At 46.5% G+C, this 24,581-nt stretch overlaps 1 protein-coding gene across 1 annotated transcript in view; it reads right to left on the bottom strand.

Annotated features, from left to right (window-relative positions):
- FRMPD3 (FERM and PDZ domain containing 3) overlaps positions 1-24,581 on the bottom strand; it is a 103,734-nt gene that overhangs the window by 58,927 nt on the left and 20,226 nt on the right. The window contains exons 2-3 of the mRNA XM_074278394.1: positions 15,497-15,582; positions 7,918-8,008 (exon numbers count right to left, since the gene is read on the bottom strand). The gene's annotated coding sequence lies outside the window, so the exon portion shown is untranslated. The remainder of the gene's footprint in view (positions 1-7,917; positions 8,009-15,496; positions 15,583-24,581) is intronic.

Here is a 24,581-nt window from a genome sequence, read left to right as displayed (position 1 = left end):
CTACAAGGTGAGTGCTACCATCATTATCCCTTGAAGCCTCTTAATGCTCTTTCTAATACGGTACCCTATAGCTAGAAGGGACCTTGGAGTTATCTAACTCGGGTCCCTCATTTTACAGAGGAGGAAACCACGTCCTACAACAGAGAAGTGACCTATTTGCTCAGGGTCACCACAGGTTAGTATGTCCCTTTAGCTTCTAGGAATCTTTGCCTTTTGCCTTGGAGTAAAAAGACTTGTGTTTGAAATCAGTGTCCGTTCTATGCTCCCACATGTAGGGACAAGGTGTTACTCGCCTTCCCTGCTTATGGTGAGAAAAGCACTCTCTAAAAATCTCCAAGTAGGTAAAAGAATGGAGGTTCTTATTAGGGCCCACAGCCTTGAAATGTTCCCACCATATTCTGCTACCCATTTTCATTATCTGGGTCTAAGTCACTGTCCAACGGGCTGAGGGCAGGGCCTGTGCCTTCCTCAGCTTTGGGAGCTTAGCCCAGGCCCAACCCTTGAACCTCCTCCCTCTTCAGCACCTCCCAGTCCCTGGACAGCTCCACCAAAGCACAGGTTTTTTCTGACAGTTTCTGAACAACTCTTCAAACACCTGGGCTCTCCTTTTGCACTCTAGCTCCTCTTTTCTTACAGCTTGCTCCAGTGACTTCCCAAAGAGGGGACAGGCAGCATGAGATCGTCCTGCCTAACAACTGTTGCTAAGCAGGATGTGACCAAGGAATCAAGGTGAGGCTGGCTGGCTGGGTTCCAAACCAAACCGGTTCCCCTTTGTGTTTATGGGGAGGTAGACAGAGATGTGACAGCCCCAGTTTCAGAGAGTCATCATTTTCCTCCACTTCTGGCCTTGTGATTTATCCCACTACCTTCACAGAGTTTGTCTCCTGAGTAGTCTTCTCATTTTTAACCTATCTGTGCCTCAGTTTTAAGCCTCTTCTATCAAATGGGTTTAAAAATACATGTTATTATTTGCTTGCATTTTTGTTTTCTTTCTCAGGTTTTTTAGATCAGATTTTTCTTATGCAGCAAGATAATTATATAAATATGTATACATATATTGGATTTAACATATAATTTAACATGTTTAACATGTATGGGACTACCTGCCATCTAGGGGAGGGGATGGGGGAAGGAGAGAAAAATTTGGAACAGAAGGTTTTGCAAGGGTCAATGTTGAAAAATTTGTAAATAAAAAGCTGTAATAATAATAATAAAATTTCTAAAAATACATGTGGTGTTTATCTCCAATGAGGTGTTGAGAAGAAAGTATTGCTCTCAAAACTTCAAAAACTATCAAGTGCTCTAGAAATGGAGACTCCTATCAGGGAACATAGCTCATCGCAGGATAATAATCCTGCTGACTGCTTGCTGCTCTTACCTGGTAGCCAAAACCAGACTGGTTCTCACAGTGAAAAATTCAACACTGAGGCAGTGGGATAGTCACACTTGGTAGGCAGACTTCTCCAGTGCCTGAAATCCCACCATCAGAGACTCATTACTCTGAGTTTTATGTCGCAGGCCTTGCAAAAAGGACATTATATGCAAAGGAGAACATTAACCTCATCTTGCTGTTAACATATAGGTGCTAATTTCTTCCTCAGAATTACATTGGGAAGAACCCAAGTTCAGAGTTAGAGGACAAGGGTTTAAATCTCAACTCCAAGGGGGTGTTAACGGCTGTGTGACCTTCAGCAAGTCAGAGGGAGGAGAGGAGGGTAGAAATTGCATGGCAAAGATGAATGAAATGACAGAAGGCCAAATTCTTGGCATCTAATTTTGCTTCTGTTTTCTTTACCATCTCCAATTCTCTGATGGTGTGATCTAGCCAGAGCTGGCGGATCGGTGGCCCAGTGGATTGATTTCTGGGTCTGGAGTCAAGAACTGAATTCAAAATCTGTCTCAGGATTTTGGTCACTTAACTTCTGTCTGCCTCATTTCCTCAACTGTAAAATAAGGGTCACAATAGCACCGAGCTGCCAGAGTGGTGAGGATCAAACACATAGTAGGTGCTAAGAAATGTTTGTCCCCTCCTTCTTTTCCTTCCGTTGACATCTCCAATTCTCTGCAACTGTCAATAGTGGTCTGTCATCTTGGGAAATCTAGTCTGAGATTTCTGTCAATTCCCTGAGGGAAATCCCCTGTCTGAGTACCTGTAGACTCTCTCACCTAAGAGGGGAGGGAATGGCTACTGGAAAGGCCTCAGTAGTCTGGCCTCTTGCCAACTGTCTGAATAATCTCTAGAAGGCACAATGCCCAGGACTGAAGCACCTGTCCAAGCAGGTGAGGAGTTACTAAGCAAAGGTCTCCAAACCAGACGGCCTCTGGCCATCACCCAGAGGCACAGTGTCACCAAAGGAAAGGAGCAACCAAGCTGCCAATCCATAATCACTCCCAAGGGAGATTTTTTAGCCCTTCCCCTTCCCTCCAGACACATTTGACAGACGTGGACAAACTTTCTTAAAGCCCTATTACCAGACTTCCGGCATGGGACAGATGGGAGGCCTGTGCTGGATGAGACACAGATATCTCACAGAATTCAGGTCACAAGGTGTGACTGCTGCTGCTCTGGGGTTCTAGTGGCACTCAGAGAGTTGTGGGAATCTTTGGTCGGTGCAGGTCCTTCGTGAAAGAATTCACAAACCGAAGAGTTTTACGTGGCAAAAAGGGAAGTTTATTGTTGGATAAGAAGCCAGTTTGCTAGAAAGACCGACTCCTTCAGTGGCAAAAGTCCTGACAGAGAAATAACAAAAGGTTTTTCACTGAGAAGAGAATGTCTTCTCAATAGGCAGGGTCCTGGCAGCTAAACCAAAGAGCTTGCTACTTTGGACATTCTGCAAAGAATGAGCGAGCAGAAACCTATTTTATGAGCAGATCTTGGCGGGGGCTGGGGGCAGTTTGAGCTATTGGACCGGAATCTCCCAATTGAAATTACTTTGAAGGCTTTTTCAGCCTGAATTTGAATGGGGATTGGCTATCCATGGGGGTAATTTGCCTTAGAGATGGCCCAACCTGAGAAACACACTCTCTCACAGCCTCTCTGGAGTCTGGGAGGCCAAGAATCAAAGGGGACAGAATTTCAGAGCGTTCATTTTCAGATCAAAAGGGAACACAGTTTCACACCCCCATCACTGCCACAGGGCTGGAGATGGCTAACAGAAGAGTTGGGCCCTACCCCATCCTCCTATTAGGGGCCGAGGAAATCGTTCTAGAAGTTAGAAGGCACATGTAGATCATGTGCCACAGGATCTACACCCCCTGTTCTGCATGCAATTCCGAGTCTTTATGGGGGAGGCAAAGAGAGACAGATCTAGGGAGGGAGGAGACAGACAAAGAGAAAGGCAGCAAGGAAAGACAGCAGGGCAAAGCAGGGGGCCAGAAGGGGCAATGTGAAAAGAGCATATAACCAGAAGCACATTGGGGAAGGAAGGAATACAAATAAGTAGATAAAAATGGGTCTAAACCTGTGATTTCATGCGTTCAACAAGTTCCTGCTCCATACGTGTTCTCTACCAATGTAGGCCAGTACTTTCTTGATATATATAGATATATGTGTGTGTGTATGTGTGTGTGTGCGTGCGTGTGTGTGTGTGTGTGTGTGTGTACATATACATATATGTATATAATTTCTCAGGGCCCCAGAGACTGCCCAAGACTTGGGCAGTCTCTGGGGCCCTGAAAAATCAAGTGACCAGTCCAGGATTACACAGCCAATCCACTGATCAAAGGAAGGCTTTAAATGGAGCCTTTTGGACTCCCAGACTGACTTGCTACCCACCATCCTCTAAGAGTTCCTATTGTATGGTACTTTAGGGTTAAAACTGTCTCCCCTCACGTGAGTCTCCCAAGAATCCTGCAACAGTAAGCATGCATTTAGATGGTGCTTTTAGCTTTGCAAAGTGTTTTGTAAATATCTCATTTTGGCCTCAAAAGAACCTCGAGGGGCAGATGCTCCTGTTATCTCCATTTAGCAGATAAGGAAGTGGAGTGGTCTACAGAAATAGGCTAGGAAGGTTTTCCCAGGAGACCGGGCCAATGCAATTGATATCTCAATCTCGGATATGTGGTGCTGCAAAAATGTCACTAAAGAACCCCAAATGACGGCAACTGGGCCAGCCCAAGGCTATCCAGAAGATATCTGGGCTGAAGGTGACATATGTCGAGGCGCCCAAGTATGGGACAGGTATCAAACACTGGAGATAAATTGCTGACCTTCGGATGACCCAACAAAGGCAACTGAGAAATAGCGATCGCTATTGACCCATAGGCCTCTTACCTAATCTTTATATACATTGCAGGAGTCCTTGATGAAGGTATGAGAAAGGAACGGACAGATTTCTAAAGCACAGTTAAATGGGAAAAGTCAACATTTATATAGCACCTACTATGTGCCAGCTACCATGCTAAACACTTTTTAAAACTTGTCTTTACAGCAACCTGGGGAGATGGTGCTAATATGATGCCCATTTTACAGGTGAGGAAACTGAGGCAAACAGAGGTTAAATGATTCACCCAGGCTGTGAGAATCTGAGGCTGGATTTGAATTCAGATCCCCTTGATTCCAGCCACTATAACACCTAGCTGCCTCTCAAAAAATAAAAAGCAGAGAAGACACAAGATTTCATCATGTTCGACTATTTGTCAGTTAGGAATTACCAACCCCAAAGACTTTCTAACCCTAAATCAGCCAGAGACACTGGTGATGATCAAGAAAGAGAAATTTAAAAATAGACTTAAGGCTTATGGAAACCACTGAGCTGACTAGCTGTTCTGTATTCCCAAAGCTTGTCTCCCAGAAACAAGATTCTCCTTTTGCAGATGAAAAGCTTGTCATAGCCAAGCTTCTGGGAACTGTCAGACTCTTCTGAAGAGAGAGAAGCAGCCAAAGGTTTTGCCCCAGTCTGAAGCGGAACACGTGACATTCCCCGGCCTCTGAGCTCCAAGAGAAGGCGGAACCCACTCCTTTTTCTAAGTTTAAGAGGCGTTCGGCACCTAAGCTGGAGACTCCAGCCAAAGGAGGGAGATGGAAGCAGATGTTCCATAAGCTCATGTCTGGTGGAGCCATGACATGTGTGACAGTCGTCACACCGGAGCAGCGGGGACTAAAAGCCGATGAAGAAGAAACGTCATCCACATGGCTGATGGGTTGGGAACAGGCCCCGCAGAAACAATCAGAAGATAGCAATGGGGACAGCTAGGGGGCGCAGTGGATAGAGCACCAACCTTGAATTCAGGAGGACCCGAGTTCAAATCTGGTCTCAGACACTTAACACTTCCTAGCTGTGTGACCCTGGGCAAGTCACTTAACCCCAGCCTCAGGGGAAAAAAAAAAAAAAAAAGAATATATAGAAGATAGCAATGGCCCTTCAGCGTTGGGGGTGCGAGCGACCTCTCCGTGTGTGCCCCGGCAGTACCTATTCCTACGGCGCTGCAGTTGCTAGAGCACTGGGATTGGAGTCAGGAAGACTCCTCTTTCTGAGTACAAATCTGATGCTATATGACCCTGGGCAAGTCACTTCACTTGGTTCCCTCTATTTCCTCATCTGTAAAATGAGCTAGAGAAGGAAATGGTAAAAAAAAAAAAAAAATGGACAAGAAAACCACAGAGAATGAGACAGGATTCGGTAACAACCCGCGTCTACTCTGCCCATTACTGGTGATAGTTACGGGCCAGTGTGCCCCGGGTATCACTACTTTTATTATGATGACATTTTGTGCAATTCTGTGATTTGAAATCATGGTGGACTCTGACTGAGCAGTCCAAGTAATCGCAGTGGAGGAGATCGGGGAGTAAATGCAAACCCACAGAGTCCCTTGAACCTGAATTGGGGTGTCCCTGGCAAGTGGGGGGTCGTCACTGGCTGCTTCATTGATACTGTCAGGGAGGATCAAGCATGTGCAGTAATTCTAGGGAATATGGGAGAGCCAGAGAGAGGCAGACAGCCTATTCCTGCCTTTCAGGGCCTTGCAGTCGCAGAGCCAGGACCAATATGAAGAGATTTAGGACTACTCTAAGTAATAAATCCACCCGAACCAAGGTGCAGACAATCTCACGGCCCTTAAAAGATCTAATCCCCTGGAAGCCCATCATGTCCCCGAGGTCTGGAGATGTGATTATTCATTCCCCACTGTCTGGGTTCTTTATCCACCGTCCCTGAGCCCAAGGGGGAGGCTGCTCTGTCCCTGAGTCAACTGAGGTGGGCTGGCCATGGAAGAGGGAGGAAATAACCCTGCCGCCACCATCTAGCCCAGTGGTCCTCAAACTTTAAGTAGGGGGCCAGTTCCCTGTCCCTCAGACTGTGGGAGGCCGGGCTACAGTAAAAACAAAACCTCACACTCTGTGTCCGCCCCTCAGCCCATTTGCCATAACCCGGCAGGCCACATAAACGTCCTCAGTGGCCACATCTGGCCCGCGGGCCGTAGTTTGGGAACCCCTGATCTCGACCATCGTCCCAATCCCCTTTCCTTCAGACATCGGGGGGATGCGGAGTTCTATTCATTTTCCATAGCAATGGGGGCCTGAGATTTGGGGTAGGATGGCATACAGTAAAGGCCCCGGACCACGTGAAGTCACAGAACATGAGAGGAGGGAGAAGAGAAGGCAGAAAAGGGGAAAGGAGGGGCTCCGTACACTAATTCTGACAGTGGTGTCGTGGCCAGCTCCAACAAGTGGCTTCTGATTATGTGGGAGCGGGGTGAGGAGGACGGGAAACCCAGCCCCGCCTGGCAAAGGTGTCAGGGTGAGCGTCACATGACTCAGCACGCACACACCCGCCCGAGGGCCCCCCTGCTGTCTGGAGAAGCCACCTGAATTGGAGACACTAGAAGAAAAGGTGATGTGCATATGTTTGCATATTCTTCCTGCCAATGTTTTCCCCATTCATGCAAATTCTCATTACATGGCATTTCTTAGGAGCCCCAGCTGGGCCTCCTGAGTGCTGAGGTTGTGTTTGCCTGCATTTCCTGGCACGGGGAGGAGCGGGACCCAGGAGCCTAATCCCCGGCTCCGTGGGGAGCTCTACATACTGGAGTGAGGAAACCTCCGGTCCTGGAGCTGGAGATGCCCCATTGCTCTGGCAGGCGGGGCACGGGCAGAGGTGAACGTTAAGGCACGAGGCTGGGGCAGGGGAAAACAGCTGGGAGAGTCAGAGCCCCAGGATGCCTAGGGCTGAACGAGCATCAGGCTCCCCTCCCCCTCGAGCCCTCTCCCCCTCCATGGTATTGTGGCAACTCAGACTAAAGTCAAACTTCCAGCATCTGGTCACTTTGGTAGAAGGTTTGCAAGCAGCCTAGCTCCGCCACAGCCCCCGGGCTGCCTGGGAGAGCAATTCATTAAAGGCAGGGCATGGCAGCTCTCTCTCTCTCCCTCTGTCTCCCTCTCTGTCTGTCTCTTCCTCTGTGTGTGTGTGTGTCTCTCTCTGTCTCTCCTTCCTTTCCTCCCTTCTCTGTCTGTCTCCCTCCATTCTCTTCCTCTCCCTCTCTCCTCTCCTTCTCTCTGTCTCTCTCCTTCCCTCAGTCCCTTCTTTCTGTCTCCTCCCTTTCCCCTCTCCCTCTTCTTCTCCCTCTCCCTCCCTCTTCTCTCTGTTGCTGCCATCTCCACTAAATTAGACACTAGTCTATAAGCACAGAGAGCATCCTTCCCTCTACCACACACACACAGCTCCCACCCCACCCCGAGGGAGGCAAGTGCAAAGCTCATTCTACCCCAGTCATCTTGGGACTGATTCTGGGCCAAGATGGAGCCAACCCAGCTTCTCTGGTCCCCCTCCAGCCATACTCTTTCCCTTCTCCTTTCCACTTGTCCCACAGGAGGTGGGGGGGGAGGAGGGGGAGAAGCAGAATTTTTCACATCTAAACCCCAAAGCAAAAGCCCTGCAACTGCTCTTGTTTATAAGCTGCATAAGCGAGGAGAATACTTACTGTCTGTCCCCTCCTCTAGCTGGGGCCCCGGGATGGACACTTGACCCTTCTCCTCGGGCTCTGCCAGCAGCGGCGGCGGCAGCAGCAGTGTCTGTGTATGAAGAGAAAGATCATGCTAAGTCTTCGAAAATTTAGCATCTGCTGTGACCAGAATCTTAAAGAAGGAGACGACTGGCTCAGCCCCAACGCTGGGGCTAGGGCAGAGGGAAGGTACATGCAGCAGTCACTTTCTCTCTCTCTCTCTCTCTCTCCCTCTCTCTCTCTCTCTCTCTCTCTCTCTCTCTCTCTCTCTCTCTCTCTCTCTTTCTCTCTCTCTCTCTCTCTCTCTCTCTCTCTCTCTCTCTCCTTCCCTCCCTCAGTCCCTCCCTCCCTCCTCTCTCTCTCTCTCTCTCTCTCTCTCTCTCTCTCTCTCTCTCTCTCTCTCTCTCTCTCTCTCTCTCTCTCTCTCTCTCTCTCTCTCTCTTTCTCCCTCCCTCCCTCCCTCCCTCAGTCCCTTCCTCCCTCCTCTCTCTGTCTCTGTCTCTGTCTCTCTCTCTCCCCTCATCATCTAGGCCCTGGAGCAAGAGCCCCAAACAGCAACCCCCAGAGTGGAGGTCTTGCTCCATACATGGCAAAATTTTCAATCAGGAAACATGAATCTGATATGAAATCAATAAATCTGGGTTTCAGTTGCAGGTCTAAGGTTAAGCAGGGATAATATCTGTGCTCACCCCCAATACAGAGCTGGTCACATACTATGGTTGCCGGGCTTGGGAGCCAGTGCCAATTAACACAGGAGTTCCCCCAGACAGCTGACCCGGGTTCAAGGTACTCTGGGGGTTCCCCTCCGCTCACGCTCCCCCATGTGTGTTTCCAAGTCAGCTAAGGATCATAATTCTTCAAAGCAAAACTTAATCACCCTAGATTCTTCCCTCTCCCCCTCCCCGGCTCATCTGTGAGGATTCTACTTCCACTCTTCTTGTCCCATTGGTCACCTTCTCTGCCACCCTTGTGGACGACTCCTTCACTTCTCAGAGCCTCAGTCACCTCATCTGTAAAATGGAGATGCTCTTCCTACCTCCTGCCTTATGAGACTGTTCTGAGCCTTGCCTACAAAGTACCTTGAGTTTTTCAAGTTGCAAGACACCAGAAAACCCCCGAGAGCTGTTATTTCAGGTATATGGACATGACCGTTGGTGATTTGGTCTATGGTCCAGTGCACTGGACAGTCAATGTAGGGATGTTTCAATTCATTATAAGAAAATTGTGAGACCTGGGGAGGCTGGGGAGGCCGGGGAGGCCGGGGCGTCACAGCCTCTCAGAAGTCCCGGGCAAACCTCAAAGACCAGGTGCAGGCAAAATGGCGATCCAGCTTTGTAGAGAAGGTTTCTACCCCACTAGTACCTTGCGCTGATGGAATTACAAAATAATAATGATGACGAGGATGATGATGATACTGAAAACAACAGGGGCTGCTTTGGATTGGAAGATGTCTCAGTAGGTACAGCATGAATGGATGATCATTTGGGGTTTGGGGTGGGGAAAGGGGTTGGAGGTAATCACGAAAAAATGACTTGCCCAGGATCACACAGCTTAGCCACCCTTAAGTCACATGAGCCCATTTTACAAGGGGTTGGCTTATTGGTGGTCCCTTTCAGCTCCCTTCCCCTTCTTGGGCCTCAGTTTTCTCTGTTATAAAATTAGGGAGTGGGGTTCGATGGCCTTCCTTCCAGGCCTCTTTCAGCTTGAAATCTATGACCTTCCCTAGAGAAAATGGGAGATCTCCTTGCCTAGGCATTAAGCCCCTGGCTGGAAAGTGAGCCTTGGCTCTGTGACTAACCCATTCTGTACATCATCTAATCTTCCTAAGCCTTCTTTTTCTCAAGTGGGGACAATAATCCCCTCCCTGCCCAAATACTAGGGCTGTTGGGAGGATCAAACAAGAGGATGGATGGGAAGGTGCCTTGAAAAGCACAAAGTCATGAAATAAATGGCAGTGATTTTTTCTGACTTGGGAGTGTCTCCCTCTCGTCCTGGAGACAGAGCTTAGATGAAATACTGGCAGGGCATTAGTGGCTGAGCTAATAAGTCAGGATTCAATTTTCAGGCTATTTTAGTTTTGCCTTTTAATGCCTGCATCCCCCCAGAATGCCCAGCATGGCACATAGGTAAGCATACTGATGGGCTCTGCCCCTACGGTTGAATGAGGAATGGCTGCTCCCCCAGATCCGACTCTGAACTTGGGTTACTGCCTCTCCCTAGGAAGTCGACCCCCAATCCTTAGCAATAGATGTGACCTCCAACTGTTTGAGCAAAAACTGCTCTATTCAAGGGGATATCCCTTCAACATGATGGCTTAGGAATCACCAACGACCAAGACAGCCACAACCTGGGGGCGGGGGGCCCAGCTTCCAAAACTTCCAAATGACCCTTCCTCTCTCCCACACCCCTGCCCTACCATCATGGGCTTCACTTGGAGCTGGAAGGAGCCAAAAAGTGAGGGCGAAGGTCAAGACCCAAGGGCTATCCCAGGGGCTCATAGGTTGTAGACCTGGGACGGGGAGGGTTTAAGAGGGAAGTGGCACATGAGCTAAATCTTTAAGAAACAAGAGGCAGGGGTGAGCACGGAGTGCATTCCAGACGAAAGTTGGTGTTCAGTTGTTTTTCAATCATGTCCCCTTTGGGGGGGGGGGGTTTGGCCGAGATACTGGAGTCGTTTGCCATTTCTTTCTTTCTCTACCTCATTTTACAGATGAGGAAACTGAGGCAAACAAAGGTAAGTAACTTGCCTAGGGTACATAACTAGTAAACGTCTGAGGTCAGATTGGAACTCAAAATGAGTAGTCTTCCGAACTCCACACCTGGAGCTCGATCCACTGCAGCGCTACCTAGTGGCCAGCTAGTCTAAGTGCCCTACTTCCATTTTCCACTGCATTGGTCACTTGTACTCAGCTCTTTCCAACTCACTGCCACAAGTTCACATATGCCATGTCCACCAAATTACTGAGCTGTCTCCCTATCAATCAAAGAGTCCTCAAGATGGAAGCATGAATATTCAGTAGTCGGGATGGATGACATTTTCCCTTAGGGGCACAGGATTTTAGAGTAGAAGACACCTTCAGAATCACTTAGTTTAAGCCTTTTGATGAAAATGAAGTTTAGACAAGTCTGTTCCTATTGAACAGGGATTATTTAACTATCCAGATCCATAGCATCAGTGCCTGGCATGGTACTTGGCACACAGTAAGCATTTAATACACGCTTTTTGATCAAGTGATTGACCGACTTGTCCAAAGTCCCATAGCTCTGGAGCAGAGGACCTGAAATCTGAACCCGGGCACACACGGCTTCCGGCGTGCCTCCCTCTTTATGATAAGGATCTGCTTGTTCCTTGCTGTAAATTCCTGAAAGCCAAGGTGTAGCGCAAAAACAGCAAACTTGAACTCAAAGAATTCTGGGTTCAAGCCTCAGATCTGCCGGTTGTGTGATCTTGAACAAACCATTTCACTCCGAGGGCATCCATTTCAATTGGCAAATGAGGAGGTTAGAAGAGGTGGGATCTCTGAGGTCCTTTCAACTCTGTGCTTTAAAGCTGCTCAAATCTTGGAGAGGGGGAGGAAGGCCAGGCCAAGCCAAACCAGAACGCGCTGTGATTCCCTGGGTCCTGAGTGTATTAACTTGCAGGTGTTTGTAAAATGTTGCTTTATAATATTTGTGCTTTGCTTTTTGTGTGTATATCTTTCCCGCTGCTTCTACTTTCTCACCACCCACTCCCTCTCTCCTTCACTCGACAAGAAGAATGCTTTGGATTTGTAGAGTGTTTTGTGACTTTTCCTAATGTTCTGAACTAAACCTACGTGAGCTTGCTTCCTCTCCACAATAGCACTTTAGGAAGCAGAGCCGGTATCTACCCCTGGGTGGGAGGGCTGGTGCTTTGCCTAAGGTCAGTGGCAGATCCAAATGGCTATAACCTGACATCGACACTTGGGATTGACCTGAAACAGCGCCCCCTTTGGCCAAATTTGCAAAGGTGCCGGTTCTTTTTAGGCCCTTACTGACAAAGTTGACAGACTTTTAGGGTTTATATGCTTCTGGGTTTGGATTTGATTTTTACACAGTGCCTGGCCCATAGTAGGTGCTTACTGAATGTTTACCGACTGATTGAATGGTTTTCCAAAGCTGATGGGGAGGGCCAGGGACCATTTGCAAGAATGAAAATGTCCTGGGACTGGAAACCTTCCGTTCAAATCAGTCCCACTGGTTAGTGATGCTGGGCAAACCTCAAATTTAATCTCTCTGAAGAACAAGAGATCTCTGTACCATGAGAGCTGGAATGATGATGGCTTTCCAGTTCGATTCAATAACCCTCCTCACCTAGCATAGTGCCTGGCCCAGAGAATGTCCCCAATAAATGCTTGCTGATGGATGGAGAGATCCTATAAAGCCAAATGGAAGATTCCGACAGTTTCCCACCCATTTTCCTATTCAAGGCCAGGCCAAAGCTAACTCAATTCAGGAAGGAATTATTCAATTCTGACTCTGCAACCTACTGGGCTAGGCTGCAACACTTCCCCTCGACAAACTTATATTCTATCGAAGACAAACAGTTCCATGGAAAATTCAATTCAAACCGCATGGAAGGTCATTTACTAAACCCAAAGAATTTCTCTGATCCAAAGTGTTTTCTAATCCAAACGGAAGGGGCACTAGCATGTGAGGCCGCTGGACCATCTAAACCGATCCCTACATTTTACAGTCAAGCGACCCGACTCCCTGGCAACTGAGGTGACTCACCCAGGAGTGAAGAATTATGTCAGAGCTCAGCTAGCCCAACCCTCTCATTTTACAGAGGAAGAAATTGAGGCCGAGGGTCAAACACAAGTGATAAGGTCCAGATGTAATTGGAATCCAGGTCCTCTGAGGTCACTCCTAGGTACTGGGTCTCCTACACTGTCTAGCAAAAGCTAGACAAGCATATGTACAAGATGTCCAGAATCTGATGGCCACTGAGTGCCTCCCAAACTGGAAATTAGGGGCTGCAATAATCCAAATGATCTCCCCTCTCCTCTGCTCAAGTCCTTTGCCATTAGACTTTTGCAGGCTGAGGCCCCACCCTTTCAGGTTTGCTAAGCATTTTACATAAAATTATCACATGGTGATGTAGTTATTGTTATCCCCATTTTTTCAGAGGATGAAAATTTCGGTAGCATTATCAAATGACTTGCCCAGGGTCACACAGCGAGTGAGCCTTCATAGGAGGCAAGATTAAAATTATACTCTTCCTGATTTCAAGTCCCAAGCTCTCTCCATGATGCCATTTAATTGCCATTCCAAGGCCAAGTGAGACTGTCAGAAAAGCCTGGCAGACTATTCCTAAGCGACTCTTGTGTCTCAGGAGAGCAAGCACTTCCTGCCCTAAGCTGGCGCTAGGCCAGAAAATTATTGAATCGCTGGCCTTCTCTCCAGTTCGGTTAACCCCCATCCTAAGTTTCATGATCTTCCAGGAGACAAAGGTAAAATCCCAGGAGCCCTTGTAAGGCTAACCCCAAGCCCTGCCCCCCACACGTATGTCCACACGCCGCCACCACACAGCTGCTGCCCATTGTCTTGCTTGGGGCCCACATGGGATCTGCCAAGCTGCAAATTAACCTCCGAGTGAACAGATTAACGGTATTCACGGTACCTTACATGCCAAGTTTCATAGCAAGAGACTCTGAACATTCCAATTGCATAATAATTTCAGGATTTCCAAGTCCCCGGCAGTAATTAACCTGATAAGCTCAGGCAAATTGGCCCCAATTTCACACTGTCACTGCAGCCTAGGAGACCCACTGTATTTGCCCAGAGCTGCCTCTTCCCATTCCACATACTGGCTGGAGATAGCAAGGATGACAGATGTCAGTCTCCATTTATTTATGCAAATGAAGCCCCAGTGGAAGAAATCAACATTAGGCCAGGGAAGGGAATGGACATTTACAAATCGTCCTCCTGCCAGTCAACTGAAACTGAGGCAGAGTGGGATGGACCGGCTTTTTTGGAAAAGGAGGAAACATTGTGGAATGGGCCTTGGGAAGCCTTCGTCCTACCTTAACCAAAGATCAGGTGAAGCCGGACAAGCCCTTTAGTAGCTCTGGGCCGAAATGGCCACATTTATAAAATCAAGGAGTTGCCGGCAGCACCAGATCTCCCACTATTCTACAAAGCAACAATTATCAAAACAGTTTCAAAAAGCAAGAGGTTCATCAGTGGTTAAATACACAACGTACCTAAGCAAAGGAACTGGGAGCCTAGAGGTCAATATCCCAAGGGATGCCAGTTACTGGGTCAAGAACTCACTAGTTGCCAAAAATCTCTGCTCAAAATGGACGTCGGTCTGGCAGAAAGTGGATTCAGACAAACATTTCACACCATCTGGCCAAATAAACTCCAAGTGCATACATGATCTAGACATAAAAGGTTCAAAGTAGAGCTGCAAGAAAGGAATTATCTTTCACCTCTAGGCTGAGGAGACGTTTAGGACCCCAGACAAGGGACAGACAGGATTACACAAGGTAAAATCATGACTGTATGAAATTTAAAAGATCCCCTGCCTAATCAAGGCAGTGATTATTAGAAGGGAAGACTTAAAAACTGGGGGGGGGGATCATTGCAGCAAATTTCTCTAATAAAAGCTTCATTTCCAAGATCTATAAGGTACTGATTCAAATTTATAATAAGAGCCCATTCCCCAGTTTGCACGTGGTTAAATGATATGAACAGATGGTTCTCCAGGAAGAAATCCAAGCCATCTATATCCCTACAGAAAAAAAAATCCAACTCACTGATAATTAGGAAAATGGAAACTAAGGCAATTCTTTGGCGTCATCTCACAACCATTAGGTTGGAGAGGACGCTTGCTACTTATGCTATTTCTCTGCAATTTTCTCTTGAGTTCATCTCCTGAGCATCCTTCAATTAATTCCACTAAATTCAACAAACATCTATTAATTGTCTGGTACAACTGGGCTATACTTGCCGTACCAGCCTTACCTGGTCCATGCTGTGCCCCCTTCCCAGAAAAGAGGGACACACAAAAGCCAACACCTCCCTGGAGGAGACGGTCTGGCTAGGGAAACACTGCAGACAGGCTGGCAAAGACCCCTTCTCCATTAGGGGAAAACAAGAGGCTTCTCTTACCACACCCTGCCAGAGGTCCTGGGGCTTGGGACACACGCATACGTGGGAGAATAAAGAGTGGCTCAGACATTCTGTTCAGGCATAGCAATCGCTAACCTCTTGACACAACATCATCATGGCCTCCCTCTTCAGAATTCTCCTTGCCCGAGGCCTCGGGCAACTTAAAGGCCAATGCAAAAAACGCATTTCCAGAAACGCCAACAAAAAAATGGAAACTAAGTGAGGGGACCTCATCCATTAGGGAATGATGGAAAAAATTATGGTGCCAGAATGCAATGAAATGTCATTAAACCATAGGAAATGATGAAAAAGAAGAATTCAGAGAAGCTCAAGAAAACTTTCATGAACGGACGCAAAATCAGGAAAACATACAATCGTTTCCACAATTAGAGAAGGAATGATCAACCACAAAATAGAAACTTACAGAGAGCGGGGATTCTCTTCGGGTATGGGTTGCACTAGATGGCCGCTGAAATTCTGAAATTCTTCCAACACTGAAATTTTGTGATTCTGTGAAATAAACAGAACAAATCAACAATGAGTACGATGATATGAACAGAAACTACAATGGTAACGACAAAATCCTGAAATTGAATGTTATTTAATCATAATTACCAAGAAATTTGATCCCAAAGAAAGACAAGAAAATGTACCTTCACCCTATCCCACTTTGCAGAGATGGAGGTCTATGGGTATAGAATACTACATACATTGTCAATCTCTATTTTTGGTTATAAGGAAGGGGAAGCTTATATTGGATAATCACAAACAAAATCTATCAATCAGGGCTCTTTTTTTTTTTTTTTTTTGAGGCTGGCATTAAGTGACTTGCCCAGGGTCACACAGCTAGGAAGTGTTAAGCGTCTGAGAGCAGATTTGAGGGCTCTTTTAAAAAATGAAGTAGGTGTGCTATCTCAGTGTTTCTCTAAGAGAACTGAGGTCACTTTAGCTTAAATCCTACTTCCTTCCAAGAACAGATTGAGGCCATATGCATGAGGAAGGGCTCACTTCCTAACCCTGCCTCAACTTTCAAACTTTAGGTTTCTGACAACACTACCAAAAGAAAGCTGTGGAAATCTGGCTAGGATATGGAGACCCATAGACTCCAAGTCCTCAATCCAGTACTGGCCTTTGGTGATGGTACTGATGGGTTCTAGAACTCAGATTTCTGAGGAACAAATACTATTTTTTCTATTCACTTTAATGATAAAAGCAGAAACTGTTTTTCTGTGAAAAATCCTGGCCTCAAGATATAACTTCTGAACACAATTTAAAAACACACTTGAAGAATATACATTTAAAGGCAAAAAAAAAATGCCAATTTTCTGATAAAATGGCTTATGAAATCTGAATGCAAAATGGCTACCCTGGCTTATTTTGATGTTTGTCCTAAAAGAAAAACAATCATGGCTCCACCAAACAGAACACCCTGGGCTTCCATTAAATCACCTTTTACATTTTCTTCCTCCTTCTTTTCCCCCCAAAACTACTGTTCTTTGTCTGCTTAGTCTGTTTCTAAGGAATCAATGGAAACTGATGGAAAACCACACACACATACACACACACACACACACACACACACACACACACACACCCCGAACCAAAGAACTCAACAAGGAAGGAAAGACAAAAAGCACAGTCATTGATTCAAAATCCAACAGTTTTCTCAGACTGTGGATTGCAGAAATATGAAGTTAGAGGTAAAAGTGATCTTAGAGACTCATCCAATCCAACCCTGAACTTTTCAGAGTAGGAAACTGAGGCTGAGGGATGACTTGTCCAAGGTCTCTCATAGGGTGATGGTTAACTAGAAGGGCTCTCAAAGGCCATCAAATTCAACTCTTTCATTTCACAGAGGAGAAAACTGAGGTCCAGGGAAGTCCACATACATGGCAGATGTGAGATTCAAATGCTGGGCCTCCAAATGTGATACTCTCTTCACTAAATCATGTTGTTAGGTTAGTTTGAACAAGGGGCCCTCTGTAAGGAGTCTGAGTTCAAATGTGACCTTAGTCACTTCCTAGGCTGTATGACCCTGAGCAAGTCACTGAACCTCTCAGGCTTAGTTTTACAACCTTGTGAAGCTCAAATGAGATTATCTAAACAAAATCCACTGCAACAGTTGTTGCTGTTCAGTAGTTTCAATTGTGTATGATACTCTGTGACCCCATTTGGGGTTTTCTTGGTAGAGATACTGGAATGGTTCACCATTTACTTAATTTCATTTGACAGATGAGGAAACTGAGGCAAACAGGGTCAAGTGACCTCTCCAGTGTACTTAACTAGAGAGTGTCTGAGACCAAATTTGAACTTGTATCTTCCTGACTCCAGGATGGGCAATCTATCCATGGCACCACCTAGCTGCCCTTGGGAACATAGAAATTCTGGCTAATAGCGACTATTACCTCAATAGCATCATCATATGCTCTGGGAGAGTGGAGGGCCAGGGTATCATCTCCTACAGCAGGAGGCTGTCCAGTAGGGCAATGCCCCAAGCTACTATAACCTACCATCCTGAATCAGATTGCCCCAGGACCAGCTGTCATCTCTATATCCACCCCTCAATGCCATCGATCCCACTCAGCAGGCTGCCGAAAAGTCCAGGGAACAAGAGACTGTTGGTCTCAGTCCAGGCTTTGCATCCTGAGCCTCTGAATAAACCAGAGGGAACTGACTAGAAGCAGGAATCTGGACTCCTGTCCATAAGGAGGCAAAGATTGTTCTTCTCAACATTATCCCCTTGAAACCAAACAGATCCACTCAATCATTCAATCGACAAGCATTTATTAAATGCCTCCAAGTGCCAGGTACTTACCAAGTCTTCCTCTTTGGAGCTTCATATCAAAACAATTGCATTTGTAAGTCAGTTAACCCAGCCGATCAATCTCAAGGCCAAATATTTAGAGATTAAGAAAATTTCTAAGCATCTTCCCCCCAAATACATATGCTTTTATTCCATTTTCAAACAAGGTAATTAAAAACAAGAAGCAGTTTAAGATAGTTTAAGATCCAGAGAGCTAGCCACAGAGTAAGGAAGACTTAAGTTGGAGATCAGTCCCTGATATATTTGTTTGTACAACCTTAGCCAATAGACCTCAGGCTACTTTCTAAAGTGCACAGGTGCATATCTGCATTAGTAAAGGGAGTTTGTTCCCTGGGAGTTCCCAATACCAGTGCAACCATAAACCTGGTCCAATAAACAAAACTAACTTTAAAAAAAATCAATGCAAGTCTCTTTTATAACTAATTTTATCTCTAAATTTTAATCAAGTGATCTGGCACTCAGAGAATGAAAGAGGACCCATGGGTTTGAAACAGGGCTGATTATTTTTTTAAGGAAGAGAACAGAGTCTGTAAATTACCCGTCACTGACTTGGAGTTTCAATTAGGGCAAAATTCTCCAACTTATTATTAAAGGGATGACTAGTGAACATGTAGAAAAGGAAATAAGGATTACCAAGTGCCAGTCTGGCTTCATCAGAAGCAGGTCATGCCAGACTAACCTCATTTCCTTTTTTGACAGGGTTACTAAACTGGTAGAATGGAGGAAATGTGGTAGATATAGGTTACCTACATTTCTTAGAAATATGACACGTCTCATAGTTTTCTTGTGGAAAAAATAAGCCCACAAAAATATGGGCTTTTCTGTATATAATAAGAGCTAGCATTTAAATTGAGCTTTAAGGTTAGCATTTATATGGCAGTCTCAACTTGATCCTCACAACAATCCTGAGAAGCAGGTGCTACAGTTATCCTCATTTCACAAATAAGGAAACTGAGGCTAAGAGAGGTAAAAGTGACTTGCCTAGGATGACACAGCAAAGTAAGTGTTCCAGATAGAATTTTAGACTGGGATCTTCCAGATTCCAAGTCCGGCACTCTAGTCACCACACCACTTAGCTGCCTTTATGGTACTATCAAAACCCAGCAGGAAGAATTTAGAAAAAGAAATGCAGTTCAAAAGTACTGCAAAATATAGAAAACATCCAAGAGTCCACTTAGCAAGACATACTCAGGACACTGCACCAAAACAAAACAAGACTGAAATAACCAAAGAGATATTGATTGTTCATGTGTAGGCCCTGCTACTATATTCAAAATGATACCACTACCTAAAACTAAGTTGCAGATTTAGTGCCATACTAAAGTACCACAGGGTTACTTTATGGAACTAGATAAAATCACAATTCTCCTAGTGGGAGAAAAAGGTTAATAATCTTAAGGAAAATGAGAGGGGGATAATGAGGAATAAAAGGAATCCGTAAGTACTACATCTCCAACAATAACAGTAATCAGAAAAACTCTTTGATATTGATTAAAAAGAGAAAAATTAATCAATAGAACAGATTAGGTAACCAAGATCAGAAAGAAGTGAACAGAGTAGCATAGTGTTCAATATACTTTGGTATAGCAACTACTGGGGTAAGGGGTCTCTTTCATTAAAAACAGTTGGAGGAACCGCATGGTATTTTGGCAGAAATTAGATTTAAAGCAACACCTCATACCACTTACCAGGGTGACTTCCATGTGGCTATACGGCCGAGACACAAATGGTCACATCAGAAATAAATGGGAGGAGTAAGAAAGAAAACACCTTTCGGATCTCTGAACCGATGGAAAATTCTTAATGCTGGTCACAGATCATCATACAAGATAAACTAGACCATCCCAATAACATAAAATTGGAAAGCTTTTTATACAAGCAAAATCAATACGGTTAGAATTAAAAGACAGGGAACTGGGAAACATATTAGCAGAAACATTATCTGATAAAGGTCTGATAGCCAAGACATATGGGGAATTAATTCAAATAAATGAAGAGCGAGGTCTAGTCTCCAACAGATAAGTGGCCAAAGGATATTAACAGGAAGTTTTCAAAAGGAGTAAGCGATATCTAATCAAGAACTCCCAGGTAAGGCGTAAAGTGAAGCTCATCATTCGGGGGTCTTTTTGCTCTCACGTGCCGACAGCCCGGTGCTCTGCAAAAGGAGCCCTCGGCCTGGAAGCTCACGAATGATGTTGAAGAAGATGGCACTAGCAAACATCTTGGAAGACTAGTAGGGAGATATATCTGGGGCTATGAGTCCTTTGTAAGTGTCTTGGAACCCCTTCTCCCTCCTGTGGTTGCCTACCTCTGGCTCTGATTAATTTAATGGCTATAATAGCTGGAAGCATTTAAGTGAATGCTTCGGGTCTTTTTGGAAATGGCACGCAGGGAAATCTGAGGTCCTTCTCCCAGCAAGGGCCCTGACTCACATGCAGGCTCCCCTTTTTATGCTTCTCTGAATGGTATGAACCCCTGCCAGCCAGCCAGCTAACTGCCTAAATGCTCATTCCATCATTCACAAGGCACCAGTCAGCATTTAGCTGCAGTTCAACTGCAGCCACAGGAGACAAGGGAGGGCACGAGGTGGCAGCTGCCAATTCGGGTTTTTCTAAGCCTGGAGACAGGCAGATCATGAGCCTGTCAAGTCTCCTGAGGCTCCATGGAGCCAATGACTGATGCTCAATGGGAAGACCAGGAGGATGGACAGAATCAAAGTAGCCTGGGCACCCTTCCCTTCCCCTCCTCTGAAAGGAACCCTCCCAACCAGCACCACATTGCAAGCCTCAGGGCAACAAGCTGGGGCAGAGGTGAACCATCTCTAGCTTGTTCTTAACCTTTTCTGTGTCATCGACCTGTTCCCTCCCCACCTGGATATTCTAGTGAAGATTGACCATCCCTTCTGAGAGTGTTTTCAAACTTTATACGTACACACACCCCACGTATGCACACCCACGCACATTCACATGTATGTGTGTCGCATACACATTCACACACACACATACAGGGTTGTTTCTTATTTTAAAGAAACAACTTCCCAGACCCCAGGTAAAGAACCTCAGCCCTAAACCGAGGGCCAAGAGGCCCTTTTTGTGGATTTGCTCATAAACCTGCAGCATGACCTCAGCTAAGTCCCTGGCCTCTTTGGATTTTCAGCTCCCTCGGCTATAAAAGATGGACAATAACTCCCACCATTACTAAACGGGTGACTCCACAATCACGTGACTGCCAAACATCTGAGCTCGAATTCAAATCTAGGTCTTCTGGACTCAACTCGGGTCCAGCCCTCTCTCCCCACTGTGCTGATGGGGCCTTGGGAAGACAAAGGTGAGTAGAAGGCAGGGACGTGGCTCTCCGTCCATGCTGGGTGCTCCCAGGGAAGGCCTGGACACGTGACATCCGTCTCCCTGTTGGCAGGATTTGGGACGTTTGCCGGCAGCTTGGAAATGAAGCCATCAGCCCGGACCCTCCCCGGCCAAGAGCTCCCACCCTTCAGCTAGCCCGGGAACGGCCACCTTGGCCGTGCATTGCAGCAGAAGTGCTGAGAGCAGCCCTCTGCAGAGGAGGGTTTGGGCTTCCCTGGAGTCTCAGGGAGCCGCTGCGGGCTTCATTTGCATCTTCTCTCTCTTGGCAAGGCTCAGCCTGATGTCCACATGAATCATCGAGGAGTCTAATCCCAATAGGGAGACAGAGAAAGCCAAGGAGATAGCGAGAAGGCCTGCAGGATTCAAGGGGGCAGGTCGGCTGGCAGGCCACGCAAGCTGGCCGCGAGGGGTTCTCTAGCTGCTGGACCCCTAGAAACCATCTCTTCTACCTCCTTTCTCCAGTCCTTGTCCTCAGCCCTGGCCTGGCTCCTACTGCTAAGGCATAGTCTAGAGCATATCCTGCTCAAAATAGCAGTCACAATGAGTGAGGGGGACGTGACATGACTGAAGTGTGAAAGGTCACACATAGAGGAAGCATCAAAGTATGGCTCTGAACCCAGGACTCTTCTCCAAGGCCACCCCATTGCTGCAAATGGCCGAATAGTTTTCCCAGCCCTGGGAAGAGAGCTATCATGTTATTATGCCTTATCAAAGATCCAGTCATAGGAATGGATTAGGGAGTTTTTATTAAGCACCTACAATATGGCAGCCTCGGTACCAGGCACTGGTTACGGGAACGAGAGTACTCTCGGGGAAGGGCAGAGCCAGGCCCGAGGTGGCGGGGGCACAGGAACCGGAGCCACCCCAGCAGCCTCCAGCCCACTCACTTGGTTGCTGCAGTAACAGAAGAGAAGCCATGGGGAAGAGCGAGTCTGGAGGTCCCGGCCAGTGCCCTTGAATCCCAGAGCGAGCATAACAATTGGACATTAGCTAATCAACATCCCTTTGCCCGGGATTTAGCCGAAGCCTGACAAAATGCTGGGCCAGGATTTGGCACTGAAGCCCCTCAGCGAGCGTGGCCACGGTAGATATTCTTCTCATGCATAAAATCCCTACTTTCTCATTAACTGGCTCTGCTTTTCCAGAACTCTCCAAAGAGCAGATTGCCCCTGGGCGCGCCTATGCTGGGACACAGCTTTTGCTACCTTACCTACGCCAGGGTCTGTCTGTCTCTCCTCTCTGTCTCTCTCTCTGGTTCTCTCTGTATGTCTCTGTTTCTCTCTCTCCCCCCCCTCTCTCTGCCTCCCCCACCCCATCTCTTTCATCTTTCCATCTCTGTCTCTCCATCTCTCTCATTTTTGTCTCTCTCTGTTTCTCTCCTCCCCTGTCTCTCTCTTTGTCTCTTTCATCTTTCTGTCTCTCTCCCCATCTCTTTCTCTCTATGTCTCTCTCTGGTTTTCTATCTCTTTCATTTCTCTCTTTCCATATGTCTCTCTCTTTCTCCTCTCTCTTTCTCTGTCTCTCTGTCTCTTTCTGTTTCTCTCTCCTCTCTTTCACTATCTCTGTTTCTCTGTCTCTGCCTACTCTTTCTCCCTCTCCTCTCTCTTTCTGTCTCTGTTTCTCTCTTCTCTCTCTTTCTCCATCTCCCTCTCTGTCTCTTTTATCTTACTTTCTTCTCATCTCTTTCTTTATTTCTCTCTCTCCTCTCTTTCTCTGTCTCTCTCTAGTTTTCTATCTCTTTCATTTCTCTCTCTCTCCATATCTTTCCATATGTCTCTCTCTTTCTCCTCTCTCTTTCTCTGTCTCTCTGTCTCTTTCTGTTTCTCTCTCCTCTCTTTCACTATCTCTGTTTCTCTGTCTCTGCCTACTCTTTCTCCCTCTCCTCTCTCTGTCCCTCTGTCTCTGTTTCTCTCTTCTCTCTCTTTCTCCATCTCCCTCTCTGTCTCTTTTATCTTACTTTCTTCTCATCTCTTTCTTTATTTCTCTCTCTCCTCTCTTTCTCTGTCTCTCTCTAGTTTTCTATCTCTTTCATTTCTCTCTCTCTCCATATGTCTCTCTTTCTCCTCTCTCTTTCTCTGTCTCTCTGTCTCTTTCTGTTTCTCTCTCCTCTCTTTCACTATCTCTGTTTCTCTGTCTCTGCCTACTCTTTCTCCCTCTCCTCTCTCTGTCCCTCTGTCTCTGTTTCTCTCTTCTCTCTCTTTCTCCATCTCCCTCTCTGTCTCTTTTATCTTACTTTCTTCTCATCTCTTTCTTTATTTCTCTCTCTCCTCTCTTTCTCTGTCTCTTTTTCTGTTTCTCTCCTCTCTCTGTTTCTTTCTGTCTCCCTCTCTGTCTCTTTCATCTCTCTCCCCATCTCTTTCTCTATGTCTCTCTCTTCTCTCTTTAGCTATCTCTCTGTCTCTTGCTCTCTACGTCTCTTTGTTTCTTTCATTTTTGTTTCTCTGTCTCTATCTCCTCTTTCTCCCTCTCCTCTCTCTTTCTGTCCCTCTGTTTCTATCTTCTCTTTCTTTTTCTGTCTCCCTCTCTGTCTCTTTTGTCTCTCTCTTCTCATCTCTTTATGTCTTTTTCTCTGTTTCTGTCTCCCTCTTTGTTTCTTTCATCTCTCTGTCTCTTTCCCCATCTCTTTATGTTTCTGTTCTCTCCTCTCTCTGTCTCTTTTTTTCTCTGTTTCTCTCTATGTGTCTCTATCATCTTTCTGTCTCTTCCCCCCTCCCTCTCATGTGGCCTCACTTCATTGTTTCACCACAAACAGCAGGCCCTCCAAAGGCCCTGATGCCAGAGTATCAGGAGCCAGACGGCAGCAGTCCCAGGAGACACTGGCTACATTGCGTCCCATCCACTGCCACTGGCCCACACCCAAGAGAAGCAAGGCCTGAGCGGAGCACATCACCCTAGATGACCACGCTGGCCTCAGGTAACCTGGGAAGATTGGCCAAATTGACCTTGGAGTGGGGTGAGAAGGACTTTCCCAAACACACACACACACACACACACACACACACACACACACACACACACACACACACACACACGTATGGTAAGTCCCTAATAAGCTTTGTGGTTTAACAACTAAAATATCCAAGGAAGTCCACCCAGCACAAGGAACCTCTGGTGCAGCTGCCCTGCTAGGTCCCACCAGGCTGCCCACTCGCAAGGCCAGCTTTCCTAATCCAATCAAAAGGTTTCCTGAACTAGCAGCCTCCTTCAGAGGAAGTTAAACCATCCACTCAGAAGCACCAGAAGGAGGCTCAGCCCAGGGGGTCAGGGCCTTGTTTTTCCATTGTCCATGGGCAGCAGAAAGGGCACTTGGCCACTTAGCA

The sequence above is a fragment of the Sminthopsis crassicaudata genome, chromosome X (genome assembly GCF_048593235.1).
Source record: "Sminthopsis crassicaudata isolate SCR6 chromosome X, ASM4859323v1, whole genome shotgun sequence".
Taxonomy (NCBI): domain Eukaryota; kingdom Metazoa; phylum Chordata; class Mammalia; order Dasyuromorphia; family Dasyuridae; genus Sminthopsis; species Sminthopsis crassicaudata.
The sequence above is the reverse complement of the archived record's forward strand: the minus strand, read 5'-3'. Positions and strand labels throughout refer to the sequence as shown.